The 23,672-nt window shown below is 40.4% G+C and overlaps 1 protein-coding gene across 2 annotated transcripts in view; it reads left to right on the top strand.

Moving 5' to 3' along the window:
• Positions 1 to 23,672, top strand: part of CCSER1 (coiled-coil serine rich protein 1) — a 615,589-nt gene that overhangs the window by 148,330 nt on the left and 443,587 nt on the right. The window lies entirely within an intron of this gene.

The following is a 23,672-nucleotide window of genomic DNA, read 5'->3' as shown; positions in this document are numbered from 1 at the left end:
GCTAGCTGAAAAACAAAAACCAAACAAACAAAAAAACAACCAAACAAGCAATCTGCCAGGAGAAGTGGAGTTGTGCAGGCACAAAGCCTCAGTAAAATCCTAGAGGTGAGAGAAAGTAATAATTAAATAAACAAATAAGTAAGTAGTAAAGCAGGTGTGTATGAAAAAAGTGCTGCTCATGACACTGCCCTTTGATGCCATCACTTCACGGCAGGTTGCCCCTCTCTCTGCAGTGTCGTCATTAGGGCTGGCCAGACAGCAGACTGGTGTACAAAAGATTTTCATGCCTGAGGCCTGAGGTATTGGGTTCAGTCCCTGGCACCACCATAGGCCAGAGCTGAGTAGTACTCTGGTTAAAAAAACAAAACAAAACATGGTGGGGGGTAGCACAGTGGGCTAAGCGCAAATGGTGCAAAGCACAAGGACCAGCATAAGGATACTGGTTCAAGCCTCCACCTCCCCACGTGGGGGGGGTGTTGCTTCATAAGCAGTGAAACAAGGTATGCAGGTGTCTATCTTTCTCTCCCTCTTTCTGCCATCACCTCCTCTCTCGATTTCTCTCTGTCCTATCTAACAGCAATAACAATAGCAATAACAATAATAACATCAAGGTCAACAAAAAAGGGGAAAAAATGGCTTCCAGGAGCAGTGGATTTGTAATGCAGGCACCAAGCCCCAGTGATAACCCTGGATGCAAATAAATAAATAAATAAAAACCATGGATCCAGGCAGTAGCACATCTCACTGAGTACACATCTTACTATGCACAACAACCCAGGTTCAAACACCTGCAGTGGGAAAACGTCATGAGTGATGGAGCAGTGTTGCAGGGATCTGTGTCTCTCCCTGTCTATCTCTCTCTCCCGTCTCAAGTTCTCTCTGTTCTATCAAATAAAGGGGGGGGGGGGGGGCAGGGAGGAAAAATAGTTGCCAGGAGGGGTGGATTCCTTGTGCAGGTATCAATCCGTGGCAGTAACTCTTGTGATCACAACAGCAACAACAACAATAATAATAATGATGGAGAAGAAGTGGAAGGAGAAGGAGAAGTAGTAGTAGTAGTGGAGGAGGAGGGAGAGGAGGAGGAGAGTTCTGTACTATACAGCTATTAGTACAGTCCATAGAGCCTGTAATGGATTCTGCTTGCCCCAAGGTTCCTCAGCTGTCTCTCTCTGTGGTAGTGTGTTAGTCCTCAGGAGCCAAAATGCCCACCCAAATGTGACTCACTGGAGCACACTGAGCTTCCAGATTTCTGACCCAAATCATGAAAACCTGCATGTGAGGGTGGAAATGGGGTGACCAAGGGGGTCTGGGTTTTGCACTTGTTGTCTTAGAGGCATGTGTAGGAAGCTCTCTGATAGTCCAAGGTAGAGCTGGAGTGAAGAGGTGTTGGGCAGGTGAACTGTAGCCTGGGAGATCTCCAGGCTCTTCCATCTTCCAAATAACTGGAATTGGCTTTGCTTTTGGGGTTCATATTTTTCACTTTACCACAGAGGTGGGTTTTTGATTCCTTGTGCTTCTGTGGGTACTCATGAAAAATGCTAAAAACAAAACCACTTCTGCCACCTCTCTCTCTCTCTCTCTCTCTGTGTGTGTGTGTGTGTGTGTGTGTGTGTGTGTGTGTGTGTGTATGTGAATGACATATGAATTAAGACTCTAACAAGACATTTACCACTTCAGAATACTTACATCTGCTTCTAACAGTTGTGCTGTGAAGAGACATTAAGTCATGGAGTCATCATTGAGGTAGCAGAACCTTTGTCAATCAGTAGCTCTAGTGCTTAGGGGAGACTTGAAGCTTGGGCACAGGAGTGACCTCTAAACAATGACAGTGGGTTTCTGTCTGAATAGAAATGATTGTGTGTTTCTTTATATTGGTTATATGCAATGATACTGTCTGTCATTTCTCATCTTTTTGCTCTTTTGGGTTGGAAATACTACTATTTCACTCAATGTTTCTATGTAAGTGTAGACTGTGTTAAAGAATTCTAGTTGGGTGGTGGCACACCTGGTTGAGCGCATGTATTACAATGCGCAAGGACCTGGGTTTGAGCCCCAGACCCCACCTGCAGGGGGAAAGCTTTACAAGTGGTGAAGTGGGGCTGCAGGTGTCTCTCTATCTCTCTGCTTCTCAATCACCCCCCCACCTCTTGATTTCTGGCTGTCTCTATCCAATAAATAAAGATAATTAAAAAAAAAAGAATTCTAGTTGATCTAACATTCAAACTTTTTGACCAGTGAACTATTTTTAGGAGATTTATTTTACAGGAGAGAGTTTCACATGAGACATAGACAAGTGAAAACCACCCTGTTACATATTACACTGGGTCTTGGACCTAGAACCTTAGGCATGCAAATTTGATGCTCCTCCAACTGAGATGTTTTTATTGCTATAGCTAATTAATTATTATGAAATATTTCTACTTATAGAATCTCTATAAATAGGTATTTACAGTGATAGTGGTGTACTATTATATTACCTTTGCTCAAAATTAGGGCTTCACATAATTCTTTTTTTTCACCTATTCTTTATATCTCTTAGTTGTCATGGTAAATTTAATTAATTCTTCACACAACATATATAAATTGAGAACAGACTTACTGTTCTCAAATATACTTTAAGATCTGAAGATTTTAAATGTTAAAACCTAAAAATGGAGTTTTGTTATTTGGGGTGGGGTGGGGGTATAAAAACTGTGGAAGTTTATCTGCAGTAGTGGAGTGATTCCACTAGATGGCAGGATAATACTGCTCTGAATTCACAATACAATCTTCTAGCGTTTGCCCTTCTTCCGTAGCCAGTCAACAGGTCAGGTTGAAAGCTGTCAGGAGCTGCTTGTTGCTGGCTTTGTTTTTTTTTTATTTATTTTTATTTTTTTATTTTTTTATTTTAGGAGGGGTACAACTCCACACAATTCCCACCGCCCAATCTCCATATCCCACCCCCTCCCCCGATAGCTTTCCCATTCTCTATCCCTCTGGGAGCATGGACCCAGGGTCATTGAGGGTTGCAGAAGGTAGAAGGTCTGGCTTCTGTAATTGCTTCCTTGCTGAACATGGGCATTGACTGGTCGGTCCATACTCCCAGTCTGCCTCTCTCTTTCCCTAGTAAGGTGTGTCTCTGGGGAAGCTGAGCTCCAGGACACATTGGTGGTGTCTTCAATCCAGGGAAGTCTGGCCGGCATCCTGGTGACACCTGGAACCTGGTGACTGAAAAGAGAGTTAACATACAAAGCCAAACAAATTGTTGAGCAATCATGGACCCAAAGCTTGGAAAAGTGGAGAGGAAGTATTAGGGAGGTACTCACTGCAAACTCTAGTATACTTCTGCTTTCTTACTTTGGTGCCATACTCCAAACTCAGTCAATTTCTGCTTTGCGTTTCTACTTTTTTTTTTTTTTACATGCATAACATTCCCCAGATTCCCATTTAGCAATACAACCCCCACTATTTCATTCATCATTTTTCATGGACCTGTATTCTCCCCACCCACCCACCCACCCCAGAGTCTTTTACTTTGGTGTAATACTCCAATTCCATTTCAGGTTCGACTTGTGTTTTCTTTTCTAATCTTGTTTTTCAACTTCGGCCTGAGAGTGAGATCATCCCATATTCATCCTTCTGTTTCTGACTTATTTCACTCAACATGATTTTTTCAAGGTCCATCCAAGATCGGCTGAAAACGGTGAAGTCACCATTTTTTACAGCTGAGTAGTATTCCATTGTGTATATATACCACAACTTGCTCAGCCACTCATCTGTTGTTGGACACCTGGGTTGCTTCCAGGTTTTGGCTATTACAAATTGTGCTGCCAAGAACATATGTGTACACAGATCTTTTTGGATGGATGTGTTGGGTTCCTTAGGATATATCCCCAGGAGGGGAATTGCAGGGTCATAGGGTAGGTCCATTTCTAGCCTTCTGAGAGTTCTCCAGACTGTTCTCCACAGAGGTTGGACCAATTGACATTCCCACCAGCAGTGCAGGAGGGTTCCTTTGACCCCACACCCTCTCCAGCATTTGCTGCTGTTACCTTTTCTAATGTGTGACATTCTCACAGGAGTGAAGTGATATCTCATTGTTGTCTTGATTTGCATTTCTCTGACAATCAGAGACTTGGAGCATTTTTTCATGTGTTTCTTGGACTTTTGGATCTCTTCTGTGGTGAATATTCTGTCCAATTCCTCCCCCCATTTTTGGATGGGGTTATTTGTTGTCTTGTTGTTGAGTCTGGTAAGCTCTTTATATATGTTGGTTATTAAACTCTTATCTGATGTATGGCATGTAAAGATCTTCTCCCATTCTGTGAGGGGTCTCTTGATTTGGGTAGTGGTTTCTTTTGCTGTGAAGAAGCTTTTTAATTTGATGTAGCTTGCTTTGAAAGTGACTGGGATCCATGTGGATTCAGTCGGCTAGGAAGGATCGTCAGTTTCCCCAATGAATGGGTACTCACGGGATGCATCACGAGAAGGTTGATCCAATGCATCCCAACACAATACAATGAACCAAGTGATAATCACATTTTTCAAAAGAGGAGGAAAGAAACTGAGAAGATAGGCAACTATCCAAAAGGAAGTTAGTGGTCTCTGGCGTGGGACTTGTACTTGGATTCTAGCTACTAACTAGAAGCCCTGCAAGCTTGCAGGGGACTATACTAATCTGGAGGTTAATGTTTCCTATCTTGTATTAGGTCTGTTCATTGAAATTAAGATTTTATTTTATTTTTAAGTTAAGACAAAACCTGTCTGTAAGCCTTAAAAAAATGTAGTGCCTAATTTGAACTTACAGGGTGGTAGCATAAAAAAAATCTTATTAGTGATTTAACATAGCTATATAGACTTAACACAATTTCATGGACATTGTTTTGCACCCATATACTAGTGGCCAGCCCACTGGGAGGGAGAGGAGGAGTAGGAAAAGGTGGCTACTGTCCTTACTTGGAGTGAAGAAGCACAGAGTGATTGCTTGGTGGGTGGAAATAATTGTTTACAGATCATTAGCATCTCCTGTCTTACTTTAATTATCCTGCATGCTCATGACAAAAGAATTTAAATGTTAATGGCAACAGCTGAATAGCAGGATTACTTATGTCCTAGGCTAAATAGCCAAGCACTTTCCTGAGTGGTGAAAAGCCTTGGTCCTATTATTTCTCCACTGTTGGGATATCCTTCATTCATTCACCCTTTTGTTAGTTTCTTCATTTCTTCTGAGAGTATGCTCAGAAGATATGAAGTTGAAAGAGATAGTCCTGGAGGGTTGTAGTGTTCGTGATTGTAAGAAATTGATGCCAGCTTGTCAGTATGGCAAGTTTCACTTTCCAACCATCTTATAGCTCAGGAGTAGGGCTTTATTTATTTTACTCCCATTCTGCCTCTCTCTTTCCCTAGTAGGGTGTTTTGCTTTACTACAGTTAGATGATGAAGGGGAACCATTTTTCTTAGAGTAACCCTATTAATCTCACATTTAAACACAGTGTATTAAATTATCTCAGAAAATTAGTAAGTGAAAGATTTGACTACCAAGGTCAAAAAATACATTGATCATAGTGTTATATCTGAGATTGAAAGTGAAAGTCATCTTATAGAATGATTATAAAGATTTGAGGCTATCAATATTGCCTTCCAAAGAATTTGGTAAACTGAGATGAACTCTTTTATTTTTATTTATTGATTTAATAATGATTGGCAAGACTGTAGGGTAAGAGAGGTTCAATTCCACACAATTCCCATCACCAGAGTTCCATATCCCCTCCCCTTCATTGGAAGCTTTCCCGTGGTCCAGGAGGTGGTGCAGTGGGTGAAGCATTGGAATTTCAAGAATAAAAACAAATCCCCTTGGGTGCCAGGCAGTGGCACACACTCCCATGCTCAAGGACTCAGGTTTGAGCCCTCACTTCCCACCTGCATGTTTGGGGCTGAACTTCATGAGCTATGTGAGACAGGTCTGCAGGTATCTATCTTGCTTTCTCCCTCTCTCCTCCTGATTTTTTCTGTCCTATTAAATGGAATAGAAGGACAAAGGAAAAGGGGAAAATGCCACTGGGAGGGTAATTTGTAGGGCACTGAGACCCAGCAACAACCCACATGGCAATAAATCTCAACATAAGGACTTGTGAAATAGCTCACTTGGATGGTGTGCTTTTTGGTCATGTGTGCAGCCCAGGTCTGAGCCTGCCCCCTCAGGAATTGAGGGAATCGTTGGCGTTGTGGTCTTTTTTACCTTTTCTGTGCCCCTGTCTATAAATGAGTGAATAACTTTAAAAATAGATCAACTTAATTATATATTACTGTTTTATAAGGTTTGTTATTTACCTGTATTTGCTTTTGGTGATTTTTCATAAACTCATATATTTTCAAAAGCTGTTTATATCACTAAGAAAAATATTCATTAATAGTGTACACTTAACTTTTGCACATTTTACTGGACTTACATATTCTTGTTAAAATATTTTATTTATTAATTTATTATTGGATAGAGACAGAAAGAAATTGAGAGGGGTGAGGGAGTTAGAGAGGGAAAGAGAGAGATACTTGCAGCATTGCTTCACCACTCATGAAACTTCCCCTTGCAGGTGGGGAGAAGAAGCTTGAACTTGGGTCATTGCACAGTGTAATGTGTGTGCTTAACCAGGTGCACCACTACCTGCCTTCCCCCATAATTCTTTAATTGGATGTGTACTTGATCTAGTTATTTCTTGACTATGAAATGAGGAGACAAGTGTTTCAATTATTTAAAACCTTTTCAGGGGAGTCGGGCTGTAGTGCAGCGGGTTAAGCGCAGGTGGCACAAAGCACAAGGACCAGCTTAAGGATCCTGGTTCGAACCCCGGCTTCCCACCTGCAGGGGAGTCGCTTCACAGGCGGTGAAGCAGGTCTGCAGGTGTCTATCTTTCTCTCCTCCTCTCTGTCTTCCCCTCCTCGCTCCATTTCTCTCTGTCCTATCCAACAACGACAACAACAATAATAACTACAACAATAAAACAACAAGGGCAACAAAAGGGAATAAATAAATAAATATTTTAAAAAAAACTTTTCATTCTTTTCTTGAATAAAAGGCAAGGTTAACTATTGTAGAACTTTACATAAAGCATTGTTGACAATCAGTTGAAAATCATTAGTCTAAATTATCTCCTATCAAACCCTAAGATAATATTATCTAAAATAGGAGCAAGACAATAATACCTCAAGAAAATATAAAGTAGATCATTGAGGGAAATACTGAATCATAGAGTTTCTTATTTAGTTGACTTTGGAAATACAGCTTGATCTTGGAGTGGCAGGTAAATCAGTTTTCTGTCCCTCTTGCTCTTTCTCACGATAAGATGAACAAGTAAAAAAACATTAAAATTTGTTTTAATGTGTAGTGCTTGATTAGTAGCACTAGAGTAGCTGGTGATGATTTTATGACCTCAAATCAAAACTTTATGTGAGAGAAATACAGGTACCGACCTCTAACTTTTGCTCTTTCTTCATGCTGTGGGAAGGAGGAAGCTCAAACAGCCCTGCCACCCCACCTTAGGCTAGTCAGTGTTGATGTATGTAGCTTTGATGGGAAGTGAGTAACAAGCTGCCAGACATTCACTGCCAGGGTATGGTGCGGGTGTGGGTGTGGGAAACAGTGTAGCTCAGCATGCTGTACAGATGTCCACAAAAAACTCAGACCCGCCAGTCACAAAGGATGATTTTGCAGAGAAGGCTAGCCACCTAGAAGCTGGATGCCAAGCTGTTTAAGGAGTGCCCACCTCTTCTAGCCTTTATCTCTCAGGGGGTCCTGCATGAGAAAGACACTATCATTTTATGAAGTGAATCCAGAATTTCTAGTAGGGGACTTACTGTGATACAGCTTGCCTACAAGGTCTGTTAGCTAAGCAAGTTCAAAGCCAGCCACTGCTCTTTAGCACACAGCCTGATTTCAGTGGGGATTAGCATGAGAGGTGCTGGGATATTCAGCTCTGCATGACTCTCATCCTGTTGGTAGAAGCAGACCATGAAGTAATTTCAGGGAAGCCAGAACAATTGACCCATAGAAATGATTTTTTTTTTACAGTAATTGTTTTTTGTTTTCTTTTAAAAATGATTTCTCATGTTTTGACAGTATGCCTTTACTTTAAAAAATCCTATATTCATTTAAAAACTAAGAATCATTTTACCATGAAATAGCAAATTATTCTGGCTCAGCAAACAAACCTCTTTTACTAAATCAATCAGTAAAAGCTTCATTAAAAGCACCTACTTAAGAATTTTGGTCCATACTCCTAGAGGGATTAAAGAATAGGGAAACTTCCAATGGGATAGTTGGGTAATAGAACTCTGGTGGTGGGAACTCTGTAGTATTGTATCCCTGTTATCTTAAAATCTTGTTAATCATTATCAAATCACTAATAAAAATAATATAATAAAACACCTATTTAAAAAAAAGCCCCAAGTAGAATTGCATTAAAAACAAAACAAAAACAGACTTTTTTTTTTAAAGCAGAGCCCGAACTAAAGAAAAACAAAAGGAATAAATAAATATTAAATGGATTTAGTAGTCCAGCCAAATCAATTCTCAACTGAACTCAGTACTGTCTACTAGTCTAGACTGTGTTTCTGCAGGTGCTAGGTATGGCCTAGTGAACAAGAAAACAGGCATCTCTGTACTCACACTATCTAAGATATGTGGTATGGAAAAAGGAAATCTTGTTTTAATAAAAATAACCCTGGGGATGGGCAGGGGTGCACCTGGTTGAGCACATACACTACCCTGTTCAAGTCCTTGGTCCCCACCTGTAGAGGGAAGCTTCAGGAGTGGTAAAACTGGGCTGCAGGTGTCTGTCTGTATCCCTCTGTATGTCCTTTTCCTCTATAGATTTTTCTCTGTCCTATCCAATAAGTAAAAAGTAAATAAATAAAACAAGCCAGATATATCCCTTGCCCATCAAGGAAGGAATTCTTACTTTCTAAATAAAAAAAGGTTTCTTACTACTAAGAAGATTATGTAAGAAATTAAAGCTGTTGCAATCAATTACAGGTCTAACTAAGGTGTTAGTGAGCAGCCCAGGACCTACGTGAAAACAGAAACAAGGGGGGTGGAATTGGTTTCTAATGATCAGTAAGGTAGCACAAAAGTTCAAGATAAATCCAAATCATTTCCTTAACAAAGAACATTGTGGGACTACCTGCTTTGAGGCAGAAACTGGAAAAAACCTTGTGTGGAGAGGAATATAAAGTAAGTGTTTTTGTTTGTTTTTGTTTTTACTTCATAGCATTATAGAGTAAGAGTTCTTCCTACAAACTGCTGTCTCCACAGAAATAGAATCTATAGGGAATACAACTCAGATAAACAGAATGTGCATTTTATTCTCTATTTTATTTTATTATATTTTATTCTCTTCCCCACCCCATCCTTTTTTTTTTTCCTTTCATGTCTTTTCATAACTTCAGTTCCCTTCTTAAAAAAATAAATAAGCCATGGCTGTAATACAATTAAATTGGATCTCAGTAATGTTAGATTCAAGAGAGTGGACAAACCAGGTATTGCTTCTCCTGCTAAACCTTCATGCAACTCTTTTTCATTAAAATGCGGTAAATTGGGCTCACCTTATTAAGTGCACCCATTATAGTGTGCAAGGATATGGTTCAAGCCCCTGGTCCCTACCTACAGAGGGAAGGCTTTGCGAGCGGTGAAGAATGGCTGCAGGTGTCTCTCTGTCTCTCTCCCTCTCTCTCCAGCACCCCTCTAATTTCCTGGCTATCTCTGTCCAACGATAAATAAATAAAGTAAAAAATGCAATAAATCAAGGACAACCAAATGTACTTTGGTACTATATAGTGCCACCATCCTGTCTGATTACAACATGTCACATTGATTTTACTAAATGTGTCTTATATTTATTTTTATAATAATTATTTCTTATAAATAATTTCACAGTTATGGATGAGCAAGAAATGTTGTAAAAAAAAAATCTTCCAGGGGGTCGGGCGGTGGCACATTGGGTTAAGCGCACGTGGCGCAAAGCGCAGGGACTGGCGTAAGGATCCTGGTTCGAGCCCCCGGCTCCCCACCTGCAGAGGAGTCGCTTCACAGGTGGTGAAGCAGGTCTGCAGGTGTCTATCTCTCTCTCCCCCTCTCTCTCTGTCTTCCCCTCCTCTCTCCATATCTCTCTGTCCTATCCAACAACAAAGCAACGTCAACAATGGCAATGATAACCATAACGAGGCTGCAACAACTAGGGCAACAAAAAGGGGAAAAAATGGCCTCCAGGAGCAGTGGATTCATGGTGCAGGCACGGAGGCCAGCAATAACCCTGGAGGAAAAAAAAATCTTCCATCTGTTCTTCACATGGATCCCTCAGTTGTTTGTCTTTGCCATACTACTTCTTTCTTCTGTCCCTGGGATGCTCAACTCTGACTGATGGGGGTGCTAGATATTGACCCTGGGACCTCAGAGCTTCAGACAGGAAAGTCTTTTGCAGAACCATTGTGCTAGCTCCCCAGCTCCCCCCCCAATATCTTATTTAACAGTAACCCATGTTTAATTTTCCAAATTGTTTTCATTTATTTCATTCCTGCCTCCTAGCCACATTCTTATTTGCTCTTTAGTTATTGTGTCTCCTTTGTCTTTCCTGATCTCTAAAGGTTCTTTCCCTTTTCCTTATCTCAAAATCATGACTTATTTGATGGAATGTTTCCTCTCATTTGTGTCCATCTGCTGTTTCATAATGAGATTCAGCTTGTGCAGTGTTTGGGAGGAAAAATATGTGATATCATATAGATAAGTTAAACTAGAATCTACATCCCAAATATTATATATATACTATGTATAGTCATAATGCCATCCTTGAGAATGAATAGTTCTGTTTCTAGAACTCTAGACTGCTAAAGCCTATTGCCTATTGTCTCCTGGTACCTTCTCATGCCAGAAACTTGAATTTCCTCCCTGCATTGCTCTGAGTACTTCTTTTCACAAAGTCTTCTGTTTCTCTTGTCATGAGCAGCTGTGACTGACCAGCTCCCACCATCTACTCTCCTGCCTTGCTTTTTGCCCACCTCCTTTGCTTTATGGCTGTTTCCCAAACAATTGTCCCCAGTGCTGTTGTGTCCTGCTCACTATGCTTTTAGTTTCTGCATGGCTCCTGGAAGCAGCCTTTATGTCTGCAGTTCAACTGTTAATGCTTACTCCTAATATTTTCCAGTGGCTTCCCACTCTGAAGAGAAAGCAAAAGACTGACTATGGCCTCTCACTAAATGACCCTGCTTCTTCTGCTTCTTGCTGTCACTCTACAACTAATCCCCACTCTTTTTTAAATTAACATTTTTACTTATTTTGGATAGAGACAGAGAAATTGAGAGGGGAGGGTGAGATAAAATAGAGATAGAGGTAGATAGATGATAGATAGATGATAGATAGATAGGAAGGTAGATAGATAGAAATACCTGCAACCCTGCTTCACCACTTATGAAGCTTCATCCCTGCAGGTGGGGATTGGGGGCTTGAACCTGGATCCTTACACACTCTATAGTTTGTGCTTAACTAGGTGTGCCACTTCCTGACACCCTACAGTTAACTTCCATTGCTTTTTTTTTTTTTTTTAGATTGAGATAGAGATGGAAAGAGAGAGAAAGAGCCTGTGAGAGAGAGACACCATAGTGACCATAGCACTTAAACCTTCTTTATTGTGTTTATGGCTGGAACCTGAGTCATGTGCATGGCAAAGCAGCACACTACCCAAGTGATCCATTTCATAGGCCCTTGTTTCATGCTTGATGCAAATACCCCTAGCCACAACATCCTCCCTAGTATTTTCACAGTGTGGCAAACCATTTCAGTCGTCTTGGCAGGCATGTACTACATGGAGCACCTTCCCTCCATATTCTCACATAAATTTCTGCTAAAATGCCACTCCATAGAGAAAACTTTCTTTCCTTCTGTATGCCGTCTGTCATTTTTTTTTTTTTTTTACTTTTACTACAGCAATGACCACACTTGATATATATTACTTTGTTTCTGGCTTCAGGATAATACATTTTAGGAAAGGATTTTTTTTTTTTTATAAGAAACACCATCAAGATTTAGGCAGCACCTTACACAAAGGTTTTACAATACATATTAATGATGGGAAAAAAGGAGAAAAAGTAACTGAGGAGATAAAAATTGACCACTTGGTCCTAACCTTTTGTTATGTTATGCTTTCTTCTCAATGACAATTAAAAATAAATCTATCCACTACTATTTTTGATTTTGGGTTGGTTATTTATTTATTTATTTATTTACTTATTTATTTATCAGAGCACTGCTCAGCTCTCATTTATAGTGGTGCTGGGGACTGAACCTAGGACCTCAGAATATCAGACTTGAATGTCTTTTTGCATAACCATTATGTGGTCTCCCCAGCCTGCCCCACTACTGTTTTCTTTTTAACACTTTTGATGACTTTATGCCCCTAAAATAGGACATGTCGAAAGTGCCTCCCCTGAATTGTGTATTAATGTCTCTCTTGGTCATACAGGGTAATTATGGTAAACAGCATAAGATGTTTCTACAGTAAAATATACATCTTTATGCATAAACTAAAGGGCTTCAACAGAATGTGTTTGTTAAACATTAAGCTGCTTTAGTAATTAAAGCTGGAACTTTAACTCCTTTTCCATTTATAGTAAGTTTACTATGTCATGAAAGAAACTTGTGTTAAAAAAAAAGAAGAAAGTAAAGGAAAAAACATTCCCCAGAAAAAGCTGCTGCATTTACTCTTGAATTGTCTTTGTTGAACTGGATTTCACTTTTGAGTTTGTGGGAGTGGAAAGCATTTAGAAGCCAGATATTCTGACACAGTATGTGGATTCAGAGAAGATTATAATTACCACAGTTACAAAGCAATGAAAAAAAAAAAACGTTGTTGAATCAGCAGCGGTGCATATTACACAATTTGTAATTTTTTGACTCTCAGTAATTCAATTAATTTACCATGCCAACTTTTCTGTGCCTTATAACTTGGCAATTTCAAGTGACTTAATAGGTTTCCCTGTTTTATTACTGTAAATTTCAGGGAATCCTTGGGAATACTAATTTCCTTCAGAGAACACTTTCCATTAATTTGAAATTTCATGCTAAATTGTAGTTATCCACCCATTTCAAAGAGTTATGGATAACATAACCGAATGACATTTGTCAAAATGAACCTTTTATTAATCTTGCACTTATGTACCAAACTGGAATGTTAAAACCTAAACCAAATGACTGGAAATGTCAGTAATAGTGATGCTTAGAACACATTTACCGTATATTTTCAAAATAAAGGCTTAAGACTTAGGTTTTAGAGAACCAGGAGATATTGCTGGCAGGACCACTGTCTGGCCATCAGCCTGGGAATAAATGCTGTTAGGTGCTGCTGGGACCAACATGGAGAATAGGGACAGACATGACTAGGCCCTAGACAAAGTGGGTTCAGAGCTTTCCTAGCCCCAGAGGCTTCCCATCATCTACATTTCTTTTCTTTTTTAAATTTTGTTTTGGGATAGTTTACAGTAAGACAGGTGATACATGTGTCAAATTTCTGTTTTATTTCATTCAGCTTTATTTTATTTTCTATTATTTTACTTTACTTTAATGAGAGGTAGAGAGAGAGAAAGAGAGAGAGAAGGAGAGAGGAGAGAGGAGACAGAGAGAGAGAGAGAGGAAGAGAGAGAAAGAGAGAGAGAGGAAGAGAGAAAGAGAGAGAGAGGGAACACAAATGCACAAGGATTGCTCAGCTCTGGCTGATTGTGGTCCTGGGGATTGAACCTGGGACCTCAGCCTCAGTTATGTGCCCTGACCAGTGGGGCGAGAACAGGGGCTAGGAACCCTGGGACCTGGAATGAAAGGGACAGGAGACACAAAGAACGACAGCAAGACAGGATTCTGATCAAGCTGCCAAATTTTATTGTGTTTACAGGCATTATAAGGCTTTGGGGAAGGGAGAGTGCAGGAGGAGGAGGAGCAATTATCAGGGTGGAATGTCCCTTGCAACATACATAGCCGAAACTATGTCTATTAATTATAACTATGTGGTGTGTCACTTGTTTTCTGGTAAATGGACTACCTGCGGGGAAATAGAAACTTATCTCGAGGGCTTTCATTGTTTCAAAGGCTTATCTTCTATCAAGCAGAGAATGGCTCTTGGCAGTTATGAGAGGCTTTTGTTGAATCACCATGCTGTCTCCCTTGCCCAGTTCACTCAACTTTAGATATGTGCTTAGTTCTTCCTTTGCTTTGGTCATCAACCCATACAAATATTTGGTATAGGGTGTGGGTGCAGGGTGAGACACGTGTAGGGGTGAGGTGGAAAACCTCACCTCCTCCTCAGATTGCTGTAAACATTAAACCACTCTGAAAATCAAAGTCTTAAATATGGAATGCCATTGTGATAAAAAAAAACTATCAAGGATAATTATATGTTGAAAGCCTTGACTCTTTATTCATTTGTATAATAGTGGCTATGACATGATTGTGTAGAAAACATAACTCAGTGAATCTGGGAATTATACACACATAATGGCTGAAAGGAAAGATCAGGATAGGAAATTAACTGTAATAAAAATTGTTTTATGAGGAAATCAGGGCAGAGAGCTTCAAATTGTAGCCGTTAACTCGGAGAAAATTTCACCTTTATGCCACTGTAGAAGTTAATAGTAGAAGATAATGGTATAATGCATATTTTGGAAGTTTTAAGCAAATTTAAATTAGAAATTTAGTGTATAGTTAATGTAACTTAGGTAGAGGTCCTCTTCAGTCATTCAGTGAAAGATAGTATTTCAAATGTATCACATATTTTATTAATTTAAAATAACTAGAATGTATTTTATTCTCTGTGTGTTTTAAAATTTTTTACTATCTTCATTTATTTACTGGATAGAGACAGACAGAAATTGAAAGGGAAGGGGAGATAGAGAAGAGAGACAGAGAGACACTTGCAGCACTGCTTCATCATTTGTGAAGCTCTCCCCTTGCAGGTGGGGACCAGGCGCTTGAACTTGGGTCCTTGCACACTGTAGTGTGTGCCTTCAACCAGGTGTGCCAGGTCCCTATAATATGTTTTACAGATGTATATATTTATTTATGAGAAAGAAGTAGAAACAGTGCATCATTCTGCCATAGGCAAAACCTGGGGTCAAACTCAGGACCTCACACTTGAGAGTCCAATATTTTGTCCACTGTGCCACCTGGGGAGCCAGAATGCTTTTGGTTGAATACATTTTCACAGGACCAGTTTCTTTTAGTGGTGGTTTCTTGCCTCTTCAGCACTTTTGGGTGTTGCCATGCATAGGGACATATGATTATCATGTCTCAAAACTTACACCCAATTCAATACTTTAGTGCTTTCTGCCTGACATTTGCTGTGCCAAACATCTCAGAAATTTCCCCATTTTTTAGTACTAGAGCAACCCAATTTTAGCTGGCTATAGAAATGTTCAAGTAATTGAGATAAGTTCTAGTTTTCTGAGCTTCTGTGTCCACGAGAGGTCCCACAAATCTTGCAGGTGTTGCCTTTCTTCATGTCTTAATTCTTCTCCCAAATTAATTTTGTTTAACTAGAAGTATATTTCTTTCTTTTTATTATTATTATTATTATTCTTTTATTATTATTTTATTATTATTATTCTTTTATTATTATTTTATTATTATTATCATTATTCTTTTTATTATTTATTTTATTAAAATTTTTTATTATTTTTAATTTATTTATTGGATAGAGACAGCCAGAAATTGAGAGGGAAGTGAGTGATAGGGAGAGAGAGACAGAGAAACTCTGCTCTACTACAACTCCTGCAACTCTGCTCTACTGCTTGTGAAGCTTTCCCTCTACAGTTGGGGACCAGGGGTTTGAACCTGGGTACTTGCACACTGTAGTGTGTGCATTTAACCAGCTATGCCACCACCTGGCATCTTAGATTTCTTTCTAAATACACACACACACTTTTTTTTTTTTTAACTCTTTGGAACCCTATATTACTGTTCTTGGTTTCACACTTAATTCTATCTAGACAGTTGCATTCACTCTGCTAAAGGGAGGGGATTATAGAGACTCAAGAATTATTATTATTATTTATTTATCAAGACATACATTTTGTTAAGGGATATCAAATTAGAAACTTCTGGACAGGAACTAGTTTTCCTCTACTGTACTAAATTGTTTATGAAAAGCAAATATTCTTTTTAAAGCAATGTATGTGCCTATAAATTGTTAATATGGTATAATGAGATGTATATATTCCCACTAGGAAATAGATGCACTCGCAGAAGGCTAACACTTAGCTATAGAGAAAGAAAGAGGGACTGATCTAATTTAAATGATTCTATTTAATCAGAATTGCTATCACTTCTCTGATGGACTTTTCCCCCCTTAACTTTATACTTTGTGTCAGTATTCCATTTTACATGCAATATTTAATAGAAATTTGATGTTTATTTTGATCTTTTATATTAGAGTTACATCATATGTACAGATTGAGGGCGAATGAAATAGCTCATTTGGACAGTACACTGCTTTTCCATGTGTACAACCCAGGTTCAAGACCAGCCATCACCACAGGGAAGGAAACTCTGGATCTGTGGTCTGTTTCATTCTCTCTCTACCTGTGTGCTTCTATTTTTTATTTTATTTTTTTAATTTATTTATTTTTATATTATAGAATTACATGTTGACAGGGGTTTGAATCCACACCATTCCCACTACTAGAGTTCTGAATGTTTAGCCTCTCCACTGCAATCCACCACAGTTCCCCTAAGGTTGTAGACATGGGTCAACCATCATCTCTACAACTATTTGTCCACATTTACACATAGTTGTCCCTTTATTTCCTGATTCAATTCTCTCTTCCCCTCCAAGCCACTCATGACAACATAACTACTTCCATATATCCCTCTCCTTTTCCTTCTCTCTCTCTCTAGGTGCTAATAGAACTGGAGTTCAGAGTCCTCTTATCTTCATCCTATCACTTCTCCCCTGCTGGGAGTATAGATCAAGATTGTTAGGCATGGATAGGTCAATTCGTACCCTTAGCCTGATTCTATCTTTCCCTAGTGGACCAGAGCTCTAAATACATACATACATATATATATTTATCCCCAGAGCCTGTGTAACCTCTAAGTCCCTCATGGTCTGAGCTTATAGCTCATGGTCACATCTGAGAAACATTGCAGGCTACTCTCATTTCAGGACCATTCTTTTTCATGTTGCAGGGCAGGATACCTCCAACCTCCCTTCAAAGACTGGGCCTATGCTTACAGTCATTGCTTTATGGTGAGGACGCAGTCCTGGCAGGGCCTACAAGATGCAGTTCCAGTGGTAGTGACCAGTGGTAGTTGAGAGAGAGGGATCCTTTAGAGGTCTAGGCCCATCATATGTGTATAGGAATCCAAGGATTCCCTCTAGGGCTCCAGATGATAAGGTGGTGTGATACTGACCAAATGGGCCATTATTAAGTGGGTCGGTCTCTTGCGCTTATCCAACTTTTGTAGTCCTCTCTTTATTTGATGATTTTAGATTTTCTCTCAGTTAGACATTGAGTATCATTTGTTGGGTCCCGTCAGAGTTAGGTTTTGCCTCTATTTTTAAAAGTATTCCACATGCTGGCACTGTCTAGAAGGTGACATGAGTTGTCCCTGATGAGGAAAGGCTGCTCTTGAAAAGGACAACTTACTGCACTTCCCAGAGACATTGCTGCTTGGAGAGGCTGAGACAGAGAGGTTGGTTTCTTTTCTCTTATAATTGTTCCTCATTCCCTCCTCCCTGGCAGAGGACTGGGCAACATGTACAGATTGAATATTCTTTTTTTTTAAATATTTTATTTTATTTATTTATTCCCTTTTGTTGCCCTTGTTGTTTTATTGTTGTAGTTACTATTGTTGTTGTCATTGTTGTTGGATAGGACAGAGAGAAATGGAGAGAGGAGGGGAAGACAGAGAGGAGGAGAGAAAGATAGACACCTGCAGACCTGCTTCACCGCCTGTGAAGCGACTCCCCTGCAGGTGGGGAGCCGGGGTTCGAACCAGGATCCTTATGCCGGTCCTTGTGCTTTGCGCCACCTGCGCTTAACCCGCTGCGCTACAGCCCGACTCCCCAGATTGAATATTCTTTTTGCCCTATAGTTATACTCTGTGACATTACTGAAGGAAAAATCCCCTGGGGTCATGACATTTGTTCAAATGCTGACTTAATGGCACTCACAGAAGAATTTACTGATTTCTGCATTTGTTAAGTCAATGGAAAAAGTTTTTTTAGGGGCCTCAGGGCCACCCATGTGCTGTTGTGAGTTACTGGAAATGTATATCCCCCTTTCCTAGAATGCTGATATGTCACTCCGGATAGATAGTCAAATGTAACTGGTCCTTCTTCAGTGGTCCTTGGGGGTGAGTCAATTTTCTTAACTGGCAAACTGCAATTCATTCTTTTTTGAAGTTTTCAGCCACAACATTTGTTCAGCTTGATGTCATATGTCTTTATAAAAAGTACATGATTCACAAGAAGATCCCTGTAATTTGCTGATAAATTTATTAGGCTGCACAGTTTGTGCAACTTAAATGTGGAGACAATGGTATATTCATTATTTAGACTCTCTCTCTAGTATTTGTATAACCATGTATTTTATGAGTTCTAGTCTTTTAAGATTTTATTATTTATTTATTTTATTTATAATTAGTAAGGGGTTATAAGATTGTCAAATTACAATATGTAGTTCCACACTGAACCCACCTCTAGGCTTCTGTGTCCCCATCTTCCCACCTCCCAAAGGTAAGAGAACAAGCACTGTTCTTACGGAGACTTTTATTATTTCTCATATTCCTTGACTTTTGCATAGGGCTTAGTTCTTCTATTTATCAGAATCCCCTAATCATTAATAATATCTCATTTAGTGTGGTAGCAGTGCTCACATTCAGTTTAAATAAAGACATATCAAATGACTGTATTTATGAAATTTTATAAAATGGATAGCAACAACAGAAAAAAAATTCTAAGTTCTGTCATTCATATGTGCCTCGTAGCAGCAGCTATTTAGAAATCAGACTGCCTTTGTCTTTCTGTAGACACATATCTGCTTCATGGCTTTGGAAAATCAAATAAAAATGCCAAAGTCTCAGTTTCCTTTTATTTATTATTGGATAGAGATAGAAATAAATTGAGAGGGAAGGGGAAAATAAAGAGGGAAAGAGACAGACACCTGCAGCCCTGCTTCACCACTTGTGAAGATCCCCCTCTCAGGTGGGGACCAGGGGTTTGAACCTGGGTCCTTGTGCATTGCGATATATGCACTTAACCAGGTGTGCCACCACCTAGCCCCCTAATATTTATTTATTTTAATTTGATTTGTTTGTTATTGGATAGATACAAAGAAATTGCGAGGGAGGAGGGAAAGAGACAGAGAAAGACACTTGCAGCCCTGCTTCACCACTCTGAAGCTTTCCCCCTGTAGGTGGGGACCAGGGTCTTGAATTTCAGTACTTGTGTACTTCTTCTTCTTCTAGCGTTTGCCCTTCTTCCGTAGCCAGTCAACAGCGTCAGGTTGAGCCTGATGTAAAGTTTCGAGACCTCCTTTGAATCTGGAGAGGTGGCAGTCGTTGACTATGTGGGTCATAGTCTGTCTGTAGCCGCAGGGGCAGTTCGGGTCGTCTCTGGCTCCCCAGTGGTGGAACATAGCGGCGCACAGGCCATGGCCTGTTCGATAGCGATTGAGGAGGGCCCAATCATAACGTGCTAGGTCAAAGCCGGGTTGATGCTTGCAGGGGTCTGTAATGAGGTGTTTGTTCTTTACCTCAGCTGACTGCCAACTCTGTTTCCTTCTTCTTCTAGCGTTTGCCCTTCTTCCGTAGCCAGTCAACAGCGTCAGGTTAAGCCTGATGTCTGCTTGTTGCTGACTTTGAAAGTGACTGGGATCCATGTGGATTCAGTCGGCTAGGAAGGATCGTCAGTTTCCCCAATAAATGGGTACTCACGAGATGCACCACGAGAAGGTCGATCCAGTGCATCCCAAGAGACTGGAACAGAGAAGTTCAGTGTAGGCATAGGGGACCAGATTGGGTGACGAGACGTCAAGCGTTGGACAGGGTGGGCGAAGATATCCACGTATATTGGCAGGTCCGGTCGAGCGTAGATGTGGGAAATGAACTTAGGTGATACCGCATCCCAACGAATATCTGGCGGGGTGATGTTGCTTAGAACTGGCAGCCATGGAACCGGGGTGGAACGGATGGTTCCAGAAATTATCCTCATGGAGGAATATAATTTGGAATCGACCAAGTGGACATGGGGCTACGGAACCATACTGGGGCACAGTATTCTGCAGTAGAGTAGCATAATGCCAGAGATGATGATCGTAGTGTGGCAGCGCTCGCGCCCCATGAGGAGCTGGCCAGTCTTGCAATGATGTTATTCCTCGCGCCCACCTTTGCTGCAGTTTTTATGAGATGTTCGTGAAATGACAGAGTGCGATCGAGAGTAACACCAGGATAGACTGGCTGGGCTTCATGCCGGATTCTCGTATCGCCAAGGTGCACATTAAGCTCACGTGAGGCCGAGGCATGGTGTAGATGGAAAACAGATGATACCGTTTTTGCAGTGCTAGGGATTAGTCGCCATTTTTTACAGTAATCAGATATCAGAGACATGTCTTTCATGAGTGTTTCCTCGAGGGTGTCGAACTTTGATGCCTGAGTTGCACTGTAATGTGAGCACTCAACCAGATGTGCCACTGCCTGGCACCTCAAGTCTTAGTTCTTTATATATAAAAGGATGATAGCACCAATTGTGTTCTTTTTATATAGAAGGGCATGAAATAATGAAGCATTTTAAGAAGCAATTCCTGTTAGTTACTTTTAATGAGTTTGGTTATTCTTAACTCTTCTATTTATCTGATATAGCTACCCCATAAGTCTATGCCTTAAATATTTTCATAGGGCTTTCTGATATTACAGAAAAGATATTCAATAGTATCTGAATGCCAGATAAGAAAGACAAAGTTGTGATACTTTAATATTTTTGCCATAATTTTCAGAGATTTTATTACAAGGCTTTTAAATCATGCATCCATCAGGAGCATATAGGAGAGCTCACTAAAAGTTCATGCCTTACGGTGCACATAGCCTGACTTTCAGCCCTGACACCTACATGAGAATGTCATAACACTGGGGGAAACTCTAGTGTTGCAAAGTCTTTTTCTCTCTCAGTGTCCCTCTCCCTACCTAAAAGGACATGAGTGGGAAAGTTGGCCCAAGAGTGGTGAAATTGCCACTGTGGTGAAATTGCCACTTTATGAGACTTGAGGCTACACCTACAATTAAAAGCATAGATAAAATTATAGATCAGCAAGAAGCATGAAATTGTACTCTCAACACATATAACCTTATAAATCAATGTTTCCTCAATGTGTGTGTGTATATTTTTTAATCAGAAAATGCAAGGCTGAAATAGAATGAACTTGCTAAGAAGTTCAAATAAGTGTACATAAGTTCATATAGAAACAGACATGCCAAAAGCATTCAGCTGAATACATCTATCTGAATGATTCTAGTTATAAGTTTACTTATTGAGGGATTAGTAAAGGAAGCAGAGTTTAATCTTTTTAAATCACTGCTGAATGATTAGAAAATTCACTATGATTTCCTCACATCTATTTTTTAATCTCATACCCAGTGACAAGATATCAGTGTTATGTTGAAAGCAAATGTGTCAAAATCATTGACAATAATCTCTAGGATGACTTTTTTGATGTTATCAGTGTAACTTTTGTTAAACTTTCTCCTTTTCCTTTCTTCCTTCCAGCCTTCCTTCTTTCCTTCCTTTAATGGAGCTTAATGCTTTACAGTCCAGTTGTTAACACCTGGGTACAATTTCTCTTCTCCCTTTGATAGGTATCTGCATTCTCACTCCCAGCTTAGCTACTTCCCTACCATCATGCACCAGGACCAAGGGTCCCCTTCACTTCCTCCCTTCCCTCCTTCCCCAGAGTCCTTTGCTTTAGTGCAATACACTACACCCAACCCAAGTTTCACCTTGTGTTTTCCCTTTCTGTCTTCCTTTAAATGCCACATATGGGTGAGATCATCTGCTATTTGTCTTTTTCATTTTGGCTAACCTCAAAAAAGCATTTTTGTTTATCACAGTTTGTTCCTCCTGGCAGATGTAGTCTTCCTGAAAAAGTCAGCTTTGGGATCTGTGGCCTTCATCTCATTGTCATCCACTTGATGGCAGTGTAGTCTTTGAGAAAGTCAGCCTTGAATAATGTCTTTCTGGCTTCCTGGACAGCAGTGTACAGTCAGACTCTTGGTTAAAATGTCTAGTGGAATTAAGAAACAAGGACAGAAACAAGAAACACAAGGTGAAACTTGGGCTGGGCGTGGTGTATTGCCAATTCAGTGGACTCTGCGGAAGGAGGGAAGGGAAGTGGGGTGGAGAGGGCCCTTGGGTCCTGGTGCATGAAGGTAAGAAAGGACCTAAGTTGTGGGTAAAAGTGTTTTACAGATACCTGACAAGGTGAAATGAGACATTTGACCTATGTGTCAACAGCTACACTGTAAAACATTAATCCCCCAATAAAACAACTACAACAAAAAAGCATATGGAGAAGCCAGATTGAAACAGTAAAACTTGTTTATCAGAGGAGGTCTCCTAAGAGGGGAAGGCCTTAAGGTTTTCAGGGCTTGGAAACTCATGACACTGACCCATTGTTCTCAGTAGCATGCCAGGTGTTTATAAAACTCTTAGCATTGCACTGACTTTACAAGTAATACTTCCTAGACTTTAAACCTTAATTGTTTGCCTTTTATTACATGTGGACCCACTGAGGCACTAAGTTGCTAGATGACTTGTCTCAAATGCTAATGGGAACCCAAGGCATTGGAATCAGTGTGTGTGTGTGTGTGTGTGTGTGTGTGTGTGTGTGTGTATGTATGGGAGTTGCGTGGTGGGGGTGGAGCACAGGGTTGAGTACATCCCAGTCCTTGTTTTCCAGTTGAGATTTGTATAGCCTCTTTTTCTGCTCATTTGTAATTATTGTTACTTATTTTTCTTCTTGAGCTCTGCTTCTTCTTCTTCTAGCGTTTGCCCTTCTTCCGTAGCCAGTCAACAGCATCAGGTTGAGCCTGATGTAAAGTTTCGAGACCTCCTTTGAATCTGGAGAGGTGGCAGTCGTTGACTACGTGGGTCATAGTCTGTCTGTAGCCGCAGGGGCAGTTCGGGTCGTCTCTGGCTCCCCAGCGGTGGAACATAGCGGCGCACCGGCCATGGCCTGTTCGATAGCGATTGAGGAGGGCCCAATCATAACGTGCTAGGTCAAAGCCGGGTTGGTGCTTACAGGGGTCTGTGATGAGGTGTTTGTTCTTTACCTCAGCTGACTGCCAATTCTGTTTCCAAGAGTCTGGAACAGAGAAGTTCAGTGTAGGCATAGGGGACCAGATTGGGTGACGAGACGTCAAGCGTTGGACAGGGTGGGCGAAGATATCCGCGTATATTGGCAGGTCCGGTTGAGCATAGACGTGGGAAATGAACTTAGATGATGCCGCATCCCGACGAATATCTGGCAGGGCGATGTTGCTAAGAACTGGCAGCCATGGAACCGGGGTGGAACGGATGGTTCCAGAAATTATCCTCATGGAGGAATATAATTTGGAATCGACCAAGTGGACATGGGGCTACGGAACCATACTGGGGCACAGTATTCTGCAG

The sequence above is a fragment of the Erinaceus europaeus genome, chromosome 3, assembly GCF_950295315.1.
Source record: "Erinaceus europaeus chromosome 3, mEriEur2.1, whole genome shotgun sequence".
In the NCBI taxonomy this organism is placed as follows: domain Eukaryota; kingdom Metazoa; phylum Chordata; class Mammalia; order Eulipotyphla; family Erinaceidae; genus Erinaceus; species Erinaceus europaeus.
This window is presented reverse-complemented; position numbering and strand designations above follow the sequence as displayed.